This window comes from Hydra viridissima, unplaced genomic scaffold, assembly GCF_058129835.1.
Source record: "Hydra viridissima isolate aposymbiotic clone 2 unplaced genomic scaffold, HvirCarnegie_v1 scaffold_11, whole genome shotgun sequence".
NCBI lineage: Eukaryota > Metazoa > Cnidaria > Hydrozoa > Anthoathecata > Hydridae > Hydra > Hydra viridissima.
The window spans coordinates 10,368,334-10,385,131 of record NW_028324310.1 but is presented as its reverse complement, the minus strand read 5'-3'; the positions used below and the strand labels follow the sequence as shown (position 1 = coordinate 10,385,131).

The 16,798-nt window shown below is 32.6% G+C and overlaps 1 pseudogene; it reads right to left on the bottom strand.

Moving 5' to 3' along the window:
- Positions 1-3,407: 3,407 nt before the first annotated feature.
- On the bottom strand, positions 3,408-8,492 carry LOC149882121 (uncharacterized; annotated as a pseudogene).
- Positions 8,493-16,798: the final 8,306 nt, after the last annotated feature.

Genomic DNA, 16,798 nt, shown 5'->3' with positions numbered 1-16,798 from the left:
AGGCTTATTAAAAATGCCATTTACTACTGAATATTGTGCCTGTGAATGAATGAATGTAAAAAAAAAACATGCATATACAAGACATTACAATCAGAGACAGTTGAATCCATAACTTCTGTATTGAGAACATAAATAAAATCACATTTGTTGTTATTCTAAAAAAAGAGACAGTTCAAGTCGGAGAAGTATTATTTTCTTAAAGATATCACATAGCCAAGATAACTGGAACCAGGAGTTGCTTTCACTATTAACATACAGTAAGGTAAACCACAAACTGAAACTACCATAGAATAAGGTATACAAGTGAGGAAACCACGCCATGTGCAATCAATGATACTTATTAATTAAATATCTAACTCGCGCTTCCACAGTGAAGCAAATTTTCTGCCAGTCCAGGTTTGTTTTAAAAGCCTGAAATGACGCAATTATAAATCAAGTCAAAGCAAAAATGAATTTTTGTCAGTTTAAATAAAATGGCTACCGGTATTAAATACTTTAAAAACTTGCTTCACTTTTTCTTACGGAATTTTTGTGAAATTAGACATCTAGTTAATATATATCATTGTGTGCAATATTAAAGTTATTATGAAATGTTAATTTAATAAGAATTTTTCTTATATTTAACATTCTTTTCTATTAAGTCACTTTCCCAATGAAATTTTGCAAAATGAATTATTACAATAAATTATGCGCAGCCAAGCAGTATTTCAGTTAAATTAAATATTTAAACAACTAAATCTAGCGTTAAATGTTGTTATTTTGAGATCAGGTGTGAAAATAAATTGAAGATATACCCAATAATAAAAATAACGTTTTACAAATTGTTAAAACAAAAAATTTTTAAAAATCTTTATTTCAAATTTGATCAGCATCCTGAAAATAAAGTTTTTAAGATATTTCTTGATCATAATTGGTTTTCAAAGTAAGGTAAAAAGAAAAATTTGGAAATCTGCGTAAAATGAAAAAAAGCCCATCACTTTTTGCCTGAATTACACCACAATAATAAAACTTATATTCTATTGCGACTTCGTGTTCACACACAAACCGTCTTTGATACCGTAGTAAAAATCGTTTTTCCCATCACATTCTTGTATACAGTGTCGTAAACAACTACATACGAGCAGAGTAGGGCTGATTCCTCACCATTTTTAAGCAGCTTCGATCTATCTGCATAGTTGTCTGTTGGTATGCAATTATTGCACCATATTTGAAACATCACAATGGCTCCACAAAATAGTGTGTATCTTAAAATTAGCTTCATTTGTGAGTTTTAAATTAGTTTCCTCGTTTTACTATTCTGTAATAATTATCGTGAACTGCAAATAAGTTAATCTCAGAAGACTTTTTATTCTGACTGATGTAACAAGTTTCCTTCCAAGTAAACACAACACCCATCCTGTACAGCAGTTGAAATGCTTGTAATATATTGACGATGAAAGTATTTGTGGCAATTAAGGTGCTTGGTTTCTCATTTCTTGACGATGTTGAAAAACTTTCGTTAGATAAGTTTACATTAAAACTGTATGAGGCTAACAATATGAAAAACTTCTATTTCTTCATAAGTAAGGGAAAAAGTGATTTCTTACTAAACTTTTTACAATTTGCTTTTTTTCTATTCAGCAAATCAATTGATGCATCTGATGCATCAAGACAGTCTATCGTCGGCCATATATTAGCTTAAAGTATTTTTTCAATCAGAGGGAAACTATATTGCCTCGTTTAAGCATATTCCAAAATTGAATAAAGGCTTTCAATTCAATAAAAATGTTACATTTTCTTATTTGAATCTATTTTCATAGTTTTTGCGCATCAATGTTCAAAACAGTGCAAGTTATTTGACGGTAAAATACATACATACATACATGCATGCATGCATGAATACATACTTGCATATAAATGTGCATGCATAAAGTATAATCTTTTTTAAATCACTTCATCCTGCATAAGTCACTTCATCCTGCATAAAGCATATTTGTTTGAAACTATATATTTGCATTTATGCTTATGTCGCTGACGTAATGAAGATCATTTTCATAACAGACATATTAGGAAATTCTAAGAATATAAAACCAATTTAAAAGAATTTCAAACAGGATTGTAATCTAATTATAGAATATCTAAAAATTTAAAAATACGCCTGGATAACTAAAGTGGTTGCTATGAGCAGCAATAGCCATTGTTTAAATATCAATTACATTTGTTCCTGAAGCAATGAATTTTGGTCAAATATTTGAAGTTTTGAAATGTTATAACAGCTGTCGTGGGAGCTGATCGAAATAAGCAACAGATTTATTGTAGTTTGACTTTTCTTATTCTTTTTATTCAGTTTTAACATTTTCATTTGTTAGTTGTACGTTTCACTTTGATCCACACTGATCGCCAGGTTTGAAACCTCCCCACATCCATTTTTATTTTACCAATAAGAAATAATATATTGCTTAAGTAAACTAAGAGTATTGAGAACCTCCATAGAGATAAATAAAATGAAAAAAGAAAGCTTTAAATAAAAAAAAGAGGGGCGGTACATGGTTGGTTGTATTGAAATAAAGATATTTTATATATTTTTAAGACTAATTTTACTAACTAATTTTACTTTGTATTATGTGTCTTCCTATGTAAAAAAAAATGCTTTAAAAACAGTATGCATTTATAAGGCTGCACTTTATAATGCACAAATAATGAGATATTCTACTAAAAATAACAAGCTTTCTTGTTTTAAAAATACTTTTAACTCCAATTTACTCAAAATTAGCAATAATTTTTAGCACAATTGTGCATTAGGTCAACAATATATCACTCCAATAACAAACATATTGACAATTTATTTATTTAAGGCTGCAAATTCAACAACACTAGACAAGAACTTTTTAGCATATTCTGAGTGGTTTTGTTGTCTCATACCTAATCCATGTTTTTTTGAACTCATGATGAATGGATTTACCAGCTTGTTCTGAGTAAATTCATTATCAATATTGGTTTAGGAATGGTGTAATATGGTTTGCTGCAATGAACTTTCCGTAGTATATTAAAAGAAATATTTATATAAAATTTATTTACATATTCCATCAAATTGGCACAAGATGTCTTGAATTCTATAATTGTTATCTCATAATTAGCATTTATTTTTATTCCATCGAATTGGCACAAGATGTCTTGAATTCTATAATTGTTATCTCATAATTAGCATTTATTTTTATACAAAAGATAACTTGCTTCATTGCCTGAAACTTTCTTAAACATTTAATTATTGGAAAAAAATTTAGTTTCCCATGGTCAGAAACATCACAGGCAAGGATATCTAACTTCTCCAAGAATCTGTTGGGATTGTTGTCATCAAATCATGCCATGGTAGCCTCTAAAAATTATATGATTTGAGTTTAACCATTGTTCAAAGCCAGGCCATAGTTTTAAAATTGTTTTCTAAGATTGGTGACTATTCCAACTAATGTATGCAACTCATTGTACTTGAATCCTCTTAAAGAGTAACACTCTTGGGTAAATTGTAATTTATTATTGCCATCTTTGATTTCAGCCATCTTCAGTGTATTTACTGTAATAGTAATCCAGAGAACCAAGTGTTCACTTATTACCAGCATCCAAAAGACTCTCTCTTCACACCGCAGATAACTATATCTTTCAGCATGACTTGAAATACCAAAATTAAGTTTGCACATTTTAAATCAAATGCAACAGAATACTTAACATTTTGAAGATCAAGAGGATCAATTAAATTCCTAAGATTTCTATTGTTTTGATACTCCCCCTGCAATAGCAACAATAAAACAGCGCTTGACTCAATCATTGTCAAGGTTGGTTGCTGGTTTTATCAGACAGATTAAAAGCTTTCGTAGTGACCTTCAAAAAAACTTGACCAAAATCCAGACCAGAATTTAGAACAACTCTTACAATTGGAGAAAGAGGGTGAATAATTCTTTCAGCAACTACAAGTTGAATAAATTCATCAGTATCCTTTATATAAACCATTGATTGACTTACTTTATAACCAGCTTCCAAGAATTATTCTTCTTTACAAGTAAAATACTCATCCAATTCAGCTTTTAAAGGCTTTAATTTTTCAAACATGTTTCCTTAAATGCAACGTCAAAACCCAAGACTTGCTCTAAATATAGAACACATTTTCTTGGTTTGATGCTGGGGGATAGTTCTACATATCTTATAAGCTCCTTTATTTTTCGTAAAGAATTTTGATTAAGACCAGCACTGTCACTTTTTTGTATTTAGTCCCAGCTACTATGGTCAATGGTTTACCATGCATAGAAATCTTGAAATTTTCCCCACTAAAACACTTTCCTTTTTAGATACTTATTTTTAAGATAATTGAAGCAACACATTCTACAATTGCTGATTCCAACCCATATGCTGCATCAATTAAATTTTTTAGTTTGAACTTTTACACTAAGATGAACAATTCTTGAAGTAACAACTCTATAACATTTTAAGCAGATTCTTTTGTTTTTTTCTTGATTCAATTCAGAAGTATTAATATTAATATGTTTTGATAATTCTGAAACATCTGAAGTTCTTCTGATAACTTGACGTTTTATCTAAACAAAAAATATCTTAATTTAGAACAATTAACTTTTTATATTTGGTTGCAGAAGTGAATTTGGCGCTACAACACTTTCCCCCCCCCCCCCTAATTTTATGATTGATTATGATAGAGAATTTTATGCTGATTAAGAATCGTATAAAAACATAGGTCTCAAAATCAACGGAAAGTGCTCTAATCTGAAGTTGAAAGTACAAAAATATACCACAAATCGCTAATATTCGCCATATTAAGAAGTGATTTTTTTTTGTTTAAAAGTTATCCTTTAAAAGTATCAACAACCTGGTTTTTATTTTTTATATTAAAGATTTCGAATAATAGAACAAAGAACCGGTGTTACCGCAGTGCGTTAAGTTCATAATCAGGTGAATATTTAAAATCCTTATTTTCATTAGGATTGGTGCAATTTCACCGTTTTTTCTTGTATATTACTGCAGCCCTGCGTAAATTTTCGTAAAAGTAAAAAAGCGTATTACGCATTTCTACTCCCCATTTGACCGCATTTTTTTTTCTACTAGCAGGGAATGGAATTCAATTGCATTTACTCTTATCGCGTCAATTTGCTTCAACTGGATTCTTAGTTTGTTAGCTTGAGTACCTTTTAAAACTTTTGTCAAATAAGTTGAAAAATTCTTTCATTGATTGTATCGTACAATTAACTTTAAAACAAGTTAAAAATTTTTTAATTAAAAAAATAGTTCTTTAAAACTATTGACTTTCTTTTAATACTTCAAGTTAACCCCCGTGAATTTATTTTCATTATCTTTATCATATAAAAAGGAGTGCTTCAGAATTGTTTTTCTGCTTCTTCATTGATCTACATATCATGGCTCTTCGAAGACCAACAATAGACGCTTTTGACTCACTTTCTTTGACAGAAATAGGAGCAAAATTAAAATACGATATCGAAGCTACAATTCACTGGTGCAGAACTTATGGTTTACTCGCTGAAAGTATGAACTATAGTGTATGTAACGTGCCCTGAACACAGCAAACAAAGAATGGGTCAGTTGATCAAGTCATTTGGAGATATCCAGTCAAGCGCTGCAAAAGAACCTTCAACATTAGAAAAGGCAGCTTCTTTGAGAAATCTCACCTACAATTGTGGCAAATATTGGGCTTAACTTAAGTTTGGAGTAGAAGTGCTGGTAAGAGCCAGGTATAATCAATAAGTGATTTAAGGCAAAAGTTAAATATCGGAAACGACAGCACCATTTTTGATTGGAATCAATTTTGCAGAGACATTTGCGTCTCATATTTCCTCAATAACCCTGATCCCATAGGCGGTCCAGGGTGCATTGTTGAAATAGATAAATCTGTTTTTTGCCGAAGAAAATATCAAGTTGGTAGAATAATCCCGTAGCAGTGGTTATTTGGAGGGTATGAACCTGCAACGAAGAAAGGCTTTTTGGTTACTGTCAAAAATCGCGATGCTGCAACATTGATTCGAATCATGCATCAATGAATACTTCCTGGTTCTATTGTCTGGAGTGATATGTGGGCAGAATATAATGGTTTGGAAGTTCCTGCATATTTACATGGTACCGTTAACTACACCCTCAACTTTGTAGATCCACAGACAGGTGTAACAACAAATCACGTGGAAGCTATATGGTGTCGAGCGAAAGCAAAGTTCAAATCAATGATGGGGCCAACTAATCGCGAAATGTTAGCTGATTATTTATCCGAGTTTATGTGGATGCAGAGATTTTCCGAACATCGGTTTTTTCACTTTTGGGATCAAGTTGTAACAGCATATCCTGTTTGATATCCTGTGTGCATCAAACGTAACATACATTATAATTCATGCCTAAGGTTGTGTAAATCAAAAAACGGCTATTTTCATAACCACACAAAGTTATTAAGAACATTTTTTGCAAAGAACATTAAGAAAGCCCTTTTTTATTACTCTATGAAAGTTTGTCTTTCTAATTAATTTTTTTCTTTAATAACAAAAAAAAAAAATTTATCGAAAAAATAATCGTAAATTCTGTTATAAAACTAAAATTCATAAGAAGGAATCGCATTTTCGCAAGAGCGATACGTTTTATAACTTTATAACTCGATCGTCTGCCTGATAGCCCTTTAAAGAACTTACGCGTCTATATTAAACCAGAAACAATTCCTTTTAGTAAAAACCAGGCTGGCAATGATTTGCGGTTAAAAACAATATCAACCGTAAAGTTAGTGAATTCAAGATGGCGAATATTAGCGATTTGTGGTATATTTTTGTACTTTCAACTTCAGATTAGAGCACTTTCCGTTGATTTTGAGGCCTATGTTTTTATACGATTCTTAATCAGCATAAAATTCTCTATCATAATCAATCATAAAATTAGGGGGGGGGGGGGGGAGAAAGTGTAGTTGCGTCGTGAATTTTAATCAGTCCATAAATAAAAACAATATTATAACAATACAAATCCAATAGGTACATAAAGGCAATCGAATATTTAATTAGTCATGAATAAAATGAAAATTCATCTAATTAACTTGAGAAATTTGTTTTATCAAGATATTTTGTATTATTCTTTTTTAAACAATAAAGATTCTTATAGTAATTGCTACAAATAACTTGAGGGTGGTTTGCTAAATTTTGATCATAGCTATCCCAGAAAAATGCTTTTATTTTTTCTTTAGTAGCTCTATTTATTTTATGAAGCTTCGTAGACTTTTTACCAAAACATTTAAAACAAACAGCACACATCTCCGTTTAAAAACGCTGAGGACGCTGTGAACCTAAAGTATGTTAAAAAGTGTACTAAAATGCTGTCTTTTAATTAAGATATCGATGTTGTTTTGGTAAAAATGGTGAAAAGTTTTATTTAAAAATTCTTCTTTTATTATCTTGATTTACCTATATTTTTTCACTCCATTGGAGGTTTTTACCAATTAAATAATTATTTTTATATATGCAATTAACTATACATAAAATAAAATTTCATGTGGGGAGCAATCAAATCTGGCCGCCACAGTGGTTTTAAAGAAGCCTTTAAAACTTAAAAAATAAATCTATATTAGAAATATATTTGAAAGACACCCGAAATATTTAAAGTCGTTTTCAAATAACTCTGGGCAACAAAAAAAAATTTTTTTTTATATCTTTAGCAATTTTATTCAAATTATATTAATTTTGGGCTGAGAAAAAAGAAAATGACAACGAAAATTTTTTATTAGCTCTAGTTTCTGAGATATAGAATGGCAATAAGTTTTTATTTTAGTTAATTTCCAACAGAGCAGTATATGACATAATTTACACATTCTAACAATATTTAAAGTACATTTGGTTTTTTTTTATTACAGATATATTCTAACAGTTTTAAACAAAGAAATCATGATCATCAAATTGATAGATTTAAAGATGATTATGGGGGATTGTCACGAGATCGTGATCTTTTTGCTTTCCTTTTGTAGACTAGTTCTAGAGCATCTCTACACACAAACCAACAGTAATCTGCAAGCATAGCCTCATTTTAACGATCCTGATATCTTTGTTCCTTTACAAAAATAACTTGGTGAAACCTTTCCCCATGTTCATTACTAACAGCTCCATAATTGGGAGGAGAGGGGGGGAAAGGGGAGGGGGAAGTCTAGGTGTGAGTTGATGGTATTTTTGCAGAAGTATTGTTACCAATTGAATGTAGTTACAATCTCGTTTGTTGCCTGAAAATCCACAAATCATTCCCTTTAGAGCTTCCCAAGTTTTCTTTTCTGGCCCCTTCAAAACTTCATCAAATGTAGGATCCTTCATAAAATGACGTACTTGTGGCCCAACAAAAATACCCTTTTTAACTTTTGCATCTTTTGGAAAATTTTTTCTTAAATACCTAAAAGCCTGTCCTTCTTTGTTCATATCTTTGACAAAATATTTCATTAAACCCAACTTGATATGTAATGATGGAAGAAGAATATCTTTCAGATCCATAAGTGGTTCAGCAATAACATTTTTTTCTTCTGTGTTGAGATTTCTTGCAGGCCAGTCTTCTTTTATATAATGTGAACTTCTGTCTCAACCGTCCCACATACGCAAAAAGCAGCAGTATTCAGTATACCCTAATTGCATTCCTAAAAGTATAGCAATTACTTTTAGATCACCACAAATTTTTCATTTGTGTTTATTGTAATTAATTGAGTTGAGGAGAATTTTCATGTTTATGTAAATCTCTTTCATGTAAACGGCATGGCCAATAGGAAAAAAGGAAGACGGTTTCCATTGTGCAGTAATACAGCTTTCAAGCTTAGCTTAGATGAGCCTTTAAATAAACTCCATTCAATTGGATCATAGTTCAAATTAAGACAACCCATTAATCCAAAAAGCATCAATGCAAACAACAAGATTATTTTTCTTCTCAAAAAAAGAAAGCAGATTTTGCAGCCGTTTTCTGTAATGTGAAACCTTGACATCAAGTTGGAGAAGTTTTCACTGCTTTAATCTTGACCCTAGAAGTTCTGCATTTTCCTGTGACAAGTCCAGATCTCGAACAAGATCACTTAATTCTGCTTGACTCAATCTGTGTGGCACAACGTCTGTTAACACAAAATCAGGATCATTTGATATGGAAGACTTGTTTTCTTATATTTCTACTTCATTTTTTGCTTCTAACTCACAACTTTGTGGTGGAGTAGGAACTGGTAAACTATCTGAATGTGGAATAGGTTGAATGGAAGATGGAAGATTCGGATTTTTAACTGTTCCTATTTTCTTCATTGACAAACCTGCTTTAATGGGTGGGGTCAAGCAAAAATAGCAGTCATCTGTATGGTTTTTAGGCTCTCTCCATACCATCAGAACAGCAAAAGCCAAAGATTTTTTTTTATTTTTCAACCATTCTCGTAGGATAAGCGAACAAGAGCTACAGCATATATGTGGAACCCATGACTTATCCTGGAACCCTACCTTCATGTCGAAGTAATGCTGGTAAGTAGTTTGCACAAGCGGTGTCATAGTTCTTTTCTGTGAAGAAATGTTATTTCACCACAAATGTAACAAAAATTGTCCACTAAATTTACACGCTTCCTTATCATGCTGATTTGGAAAATTTACATTAGTAAATGAAAAAAAAACAAAAAAACTAAGAATAGATTAGACCAGACACTTTAGCAAACACACATAACTAGTATCACAAGTTTTAAACATGAATAAAACATTATGGATAGTCAAAAACAAAAAATTTTTTTTTTTTAAAAAAAAAAAATATACCCTTGCAAAGGTTGAATTTAAGCGATCGCGACTTGCAAAATCTGGAAAAATATCTGGTTTTTTAAAATTTTAGCCTATGCAAAGCCGTTTACTTTGTTTTTAAGAAGCAAATTATTTTAAGTTTGTTAGCAAAAAAGTAATATAAAAAAACAAAACAATAAACTTACGATTATAAATGTAATAACACTTCAGTCACTAACCGCATTATATAAGGAATAAAATGTTGTTTGAACTAAGAATGAATCACAAAAGTTATAAGTGCGTTATAAAAGTAATTACACTATTATTACTTTTATAATGCAGTTAGTTAGTAGAGTGTTATTACTTTTGTAGTTTAAGTTTGTTATTTTATATTTTATAACTTTTCCGCTAACAAATTTAAGTTGATTCGCCCTTTGAAAACAAAGTACACGGTTTTGCACAAACTAAAATTTTGAAGACCAGATATTTTTCCGGATTTTTCATTTCGCGATCACTTAAACTAGAGCTAAGATGTCATTTTTAATGTCATTTTTGAATTCAGCAGATGGACATACATAAAAAATAACTAATTTTAGTTCCGAAACAAAATCACTGTTGGGCAGTGTAATTTATCAAATCCACGATGCTTCAAAAATGTTATAAAAGTGTGCCGAAAGGGAGTACATATTTCTTAATGCAATTGACCAGCCAGCTTCTCAAACTGAAGTGTTTCTTCTTTTGAGAATAAAAACAGTGCCGAAAAAATAATAATGATAATAGCATATTTAATTAGTTCAGTTTTATCAAGTGCATATAAAAAAAAACATTAGGAAACACTAAGTTGTAAATTGATTTCAGCTCCATTTTCATTTCAAACCAAATGGTAATCATAACTACTTTATTTACTGTCACAGGTTTCTATTGAAGGTTGCATTAAATTGCAGTAAGTGAAGCAACAAAGTGGCAGATAATAAATATGCAGGGTGTCAATAGAGAAATAGCAAGTGGGTAGCTATTTTCCGAAAGTGCGCCAGAAATTTTCTAAAAATGTACTAAATGACAGGCGGCATCCAACGTCATCATGAAATAAGAAGATAACTACAAAACACAAAAAAAGTCTTTTAAACTTACCATAATCTTTTTTCATAAGTGTTAGCAAGTAATCTTCATTGATGAAAGTAACTTTAAAGTAGTAACAGGAGAACCAAAGTTCTTGCAAAAAGATTTTTCATGAAAGGTGTTGTAATTAGTTTTTAGTACCAAGGCTGCAAGTGAGAGTGCAGGTATTTGGGCTAATTTAATTTTAATGGAATAAGTTTGTGTATTATCTACAGCGGTGGCCAAAAATTAAAGACCACTCATTTTTTAGTTGGTTTCTTAATCTTTAAATTAAAATTAAGAAGATTCTAATTGACATATTAAATTTTTTTTTTAATATCTTGTTAATTAAATCATACGGATTGAAGTGGTATAATTTTTTCTAATCTAATTCTAATTAAATAGCGTTTAACTTATTAAAAAACTGATGAGTACTTATAAATCTTCTTTAAATAAGTTGAGAAAAAGACAGATACGCGTCTCTTGTATTAAAAGAAGAAGGCTATAGCATCAGACAAATAGCAGAAAAGCTCGGAAGGTCTCACTCTTTCATTATTAACATAATTCAACGATACAAAGAGACCCGGTCAATTAATGATCGTCATAGGACTGGACGCAATAAAATTTCAAATGACCGTGATGTTCGCTCGTTAGTGAGATTAATGAAAGAAAACAGACAAGCTTCATCTACAGACTTGTCTACGAAATGGACACTGTCAAATGGTCTGAAAGCAAGCCCTAGAACTGTGCGAAGGGTCCTCCACAATTTAAATTATTTATGGCGTGCTGCTGCAAAAAAACCACGCTTAAATAAAAAACAAAAATTTGCCAGGAAAGAGTGGTGCAAACTACATAAAAATTGGTCAACAGATCAGTGGAGCCGTGTGGTCTTTAGTGATGAAATGAACGTTGAGGTAGACAACAGAAAAGGTCGCGTAATGTTGCGAAGACTTCCAAGCGAACGGTTCGATGAATCATGCATTTTGAAACAAACAAAACAAGGCAGTGGTTCAATAGGAGTAGTATGAAAATGGGGGTTCTAGCGCATTGATACCTTTATATATTGGGGGGTACTAGCTTATTGGTAGGTTTCCCATAGTTAAGGGTGATAGCTTTGATGTGATCATGTCGGTTTCTAGCGCATTGATACCGTTTTTTAAAATTCTTATCATAAGAAGTATAAAAATCTATATTTGACGTCTTTTTCTTACCTTTTTATTCAATTTTCTTACCGTCCCTTGTTTTGTAGTGTCCAATAGCCAAGGTTCTGTGAGTGCCATCATTCAATAGGATCCTCTTATCGTCGTTAGCGCTGAGTGCGACTTTGTTGATTTCTTCTGTGTAATTTTCATGAAGATGAGAGCGGATAACGTTCATGGTTGCAAGTTTTTCTTTCTTATCCATTAAGCAGTTGTAGTAATGTTGATGTTTGATGTGATTTTCAACGACTTTCTTTTGGATTCCTTTGCATTTTTTGTGTTCTTCATTTTCTTTAGGGATGTAGTAAGAGTATAGCCTGGGTCGAAGTTCAACAAATTCTTTAACTTGTTTACCAGCAGCCTCATCTTTGAACTTGCCAATAACCTTTTTATTTTCACCTACTTTGAATCCAACGTTTTGAATAGCGGGATGGTCTTTTGGAAATTCGCTTGTGTCAAATTTTTCAAGTACATCATCAGCAATGTCTTTGTAAAAATCTTCCGTTTCGATTTCGTAAAAGAGCGAGTCAGTGTCGGTCATGAGCAGCTTGGCTTTATTGTCGTATTTAGGCTTCATGTAGTCATAGTGGTGTTCAAACATTAAAATTTTGCTGATGTCGAGGATGCACATTCCTAAAAAAACAGGTTTGTTGTAAACCAACTTTTTTCTCTTCATGTGAACCGCGAATAATTTTTCATCAAAAATGGTGAAGCTTTCGAATTGAGGTTTTTTGGATAATTTTAAGGCTTCTTTTTTTGTGGTGACAAGTCTAACGTCAACATGATTTTCGATGTTTTCCATGGTTTTTCCAAAGACGGAGTTGTTCATGAGTTTGAAAAATTCCTTATCAGATTCGAAGGGTGTTTCTGTTCTTTTTTCGGTGTTGAAACTGATGTATGGTTTCATCCAAGGTTCTTCTCTAAAGGTGAAGCCTTGATGAATTTTGGTGATGACTAATCCCATTCGTTCATAGAGTTTTAGGTTTTCATGATGGACGACGTATTTTACTTTATTGTTTAAATTGGGAACCAGTTTTTCTACTTTTCCAATGGTTAATCTTTCAGGAGCCAAAGGGTAATCATTGTGTAAATCGTGAAGGTGATCGGGGTAATCTAAATCGACTTTGAGAATGCATGGCATGCGACGCCAATTTTTGAGTTCTTCATCATTCATCCATCTGAATCCTCCAACGGGAAGAGGTTTGCTCATGGCCCATCCGTATAAATTGTTGGCGTCTAAATACTGGAGGAATTTAGATGGTTGTGAAGGGTCATAATCTTGCATGTATTTGTTATTGGCAGTTCCATATCGGTTGGAGATCATGCTGATACCACCGCGTATTCCTTTTTGAGTCATACGAAGCATATCAGGATCGCTAAAAAGTTCTATTTTAGCTTCAGTCTTTTTATAACAGACCTCCATAGCGAGCCCAGGGCAGGTGAAATACCAGGTGGGATCTTGTTTGTAATATTTTATGTATACGTCTCTAAAATTTTCAATAACATCAGTTTGAATGAGCACGTCTGAGATGTTGTACAGCTCGTGGTAATCTTTAAAGGTTTTGCATCCAAATACGTTCCAAACGTTTTGCGCATGGACATATTCTTCTTCTTTTATTTTAGTGCTATTGAGTTTGGAGTTGAATGCTTCGATAGGAGGCAATTGCGTTTCGGAAAACTTTTCAATGGAGTCTACCCAATCATAAGGGTAAATGCCTTTTTTTCTTATCAAGTTGAACTGTTTATCTTCAGGATAATACTTTCTAACGTTTATGCATTGTTCATCGGTTAGATTTTTAGTTAGTTTGTCTAAACCGAAGGGTAAGAATCTGTAGCTGTCAAGAAACCTCATTTCTTTCTTTACTTTTTTTAGTTTTCCCTCATCAATATATTCTCTCACTTTGATTTTTTTTGAGAAGCTGATGTATTTTTCTTCATTGTTGGGTATGCAATTGAGCTCTCCGCCTAATTTCTTGATGAACAAATGAATATCGTAACCGGATAAATTGTGTAAAAAAATGGGTATGAAACTTGGGATTTGATAATCTATGTTGCATTGGTTGTGAGCAGCACCACGGTACTTTCCAGTCAAATGACAGTGATCCCACACTTTGTCACCGTTAAGATCATTTTTGCAAATGTGGCATTTGGTTGCAGCTTCAAAATTCTTCTTATCCTCATCAGTCTCTATTCTCTTATTCTTCCATTGTTGTTGTAGTGAATCGCTAACGTTCCAAATCTTTGTAAGGTCTTTTTCAAGCATGGTGATAAACTTTTGAGCCACGTCATCCTCTTCGCTTTCTGCTGTGTACATGACTGGTTTTTCTTTATAAATGGTTTCGTTGAAGCATTTGATGAAGTAGCTGAACGAGCTTGGAACATGCTTTTGATATTGTTTGGTGTATGACTGTTTTGAGTCAGGGGTGCAAGTGTTGACAGGTTTGGTGAAACATTCAAAGTCGGCATTGACCACAAACGGAACTCTCATGGACATGTTGTAGTTTTTAAACTGAACGGTTGTTTCTTCTTTAGGAAGTTCAATTCGAACTGAGATGTGTTTATAGCAGTCTTCTTGATGTTTTTGAAGCTTTTCTTCTTGGTCATAAGCTTGCATACAATTTCTGCAAATGTGTTGTTTTCTTTTTCCTTTTGTTACTGAAGAACCAACCAATCTACCTAAGTTTTTAATGAGGCAGTAATGGTTAGTGTCTTTGTTTGAAATGAGCAGCAAATCAACATTATGCTTTCGATCTAAAATTTTGGATATTCGTAAAGGATGGATTATTTTTTCTTCGTACCCAAAGACGTTGATGCTAATATCTGGATTATTCGCTTCAAACTTGTTAATACCTTGAGTAAGAGAGACTGGAAATTCCATTCCATTCCAATTGAGCTCTTCTGATTTTAGAATCAAGTCTTTATTTATTCTTTCGTTGTCTCTATTTTTCAGATTCAGCGCCCTGGTGACACTCCACATAAAGCATTTATTGTCATTGTTTTTCATGTTGATGATCGCCTTTTTACTTTTTAAGATAGGAGATAGCTCCATGTAGGAAGAACCGCTGAAAGGTATCCAATCGATCATGTTAACTTCTACTTTTAAAATTTTGTTCAACTCCAATTGGATCCTTCCTTGTTGTAGTTGGACATGTTTTCAAGAATTCTTTCTTTCCATGTTTTAAAGCTTTCTCCTTTGTCTGTTGATTTAAGAATAATTTCATATATAGACGGGAAGACCACAGTGCGAAGATTTTCTTCTCCAGTTGCAATATTTACACGTGCCATTTCGCAGATTAAAACAAGATTCGTTTTTGTGTTTTTTTTAATGACTTTGATGGCAGCCTCTTTGACCATGTTTAAAAAGGCTTTAGGGTCTTCATATCGAACAGAGGGGGTGTAAGTAAATTGCTTAGTAACGTGTTTTAGCGCATGATTAGTCAATACAAACTTAACAGGCGCACCAAATACGACGTCTTTGAGAGACTTGATTGTTTCTTCCACTCCATTTCTCACGCTGCTCACTGCATTTTTCACTGCAGTTGGAACGTATGGATCAACGAGAGCATTTATTTTGTTGAAACCGTTGTAGACAGTCGTTGCAATTCTTGAAAGCCATCTTGGCGCAGGAACAGGTTTGGGTGCAATGACGCTTGTTGAATCGACAACAGGTGTGTCAAGGATGGATGCGATGTCTCTTGTCACTCGATTTTGCAAGCGAGCAGACCCGAACGAAATCAAGTCATTGGAAACGGGGCGAGGAGCAGGAACAGGTGTAGGAACCGGACTTGGAGCAATCAGACTAGGAAGCGGTCTTGCCTCAGTCGTGCGTCTACGAGGACCATACCCAATGACAGGTCTTATAGCTTCAATGAGCTCGGCTTTTCTTAGTCTTGAGATGCCTTTGAGTTCTAAGCCTCTAGCCATCTCTCTTAATTCTTTCACATTCATTTTATCCATTTTATATAATGGAAAAAAATTCTTTAACCCATTTCAAATTTTGCCGTGATCAAAAAAATTTTAATTTTCAGCAAATTAAAATCTCGTTACGACTTAATCACTTCTATTTGATAACCGTGTTTATTGTCAAAGTATCTCCAGTAGTGACCCGTTTCTTTTCTTAATTGGTAATGAGACTTGTATTCAGTCACTTCCCCCGTTTTAACATGGGTAATTTTATAAGTGAAAGGATGGTTTCTAATTTCAACAAGTCTTTGCCATTTAGGATCGACAGGTTTTATTTCCTTTTTAGGCAATCTTGGTCTTCCAACAGGTTTTCTTTCTTTTACCTTTTCCATTAATTCGTCTTTATTGAGCAAATTGTTTTCAAACGCGATCAGTGTCAAAGCCAACAAATTGTTTGCTGTTTTGTTAACACCATTTTCCATCAGCAACTCTTTCAAAGCCTTTTTTGTGTAATGCATTTTTATTACTGAAAGATTTTATTTGTCTTAATTCAATTTTTTCAATTCTTCAAAAAGAATTAAAATATCGTAGATTTTCCAGTGATCCAAAGGATCTTATAAATATTTATCCCAGTTTTCAAAAAATTCCTTACTACATTTACCTTCCAAATACATTATTTCAGTACACAATTTGACTCTCTCTAGTTCCATATCACTTATTTTGCCATGCAGCATTTCTATTTCTTCTTTCACCTTTTTTATTTTCATCGAGAGCTCTCTACCTCTTTCTAAAATTATTTTTTTCTCAGCTTTCATCTCTTCACTTATTGGAGTTTTTCTTTTCTCTTTTATCTCTTTTATTTTTTGAGCC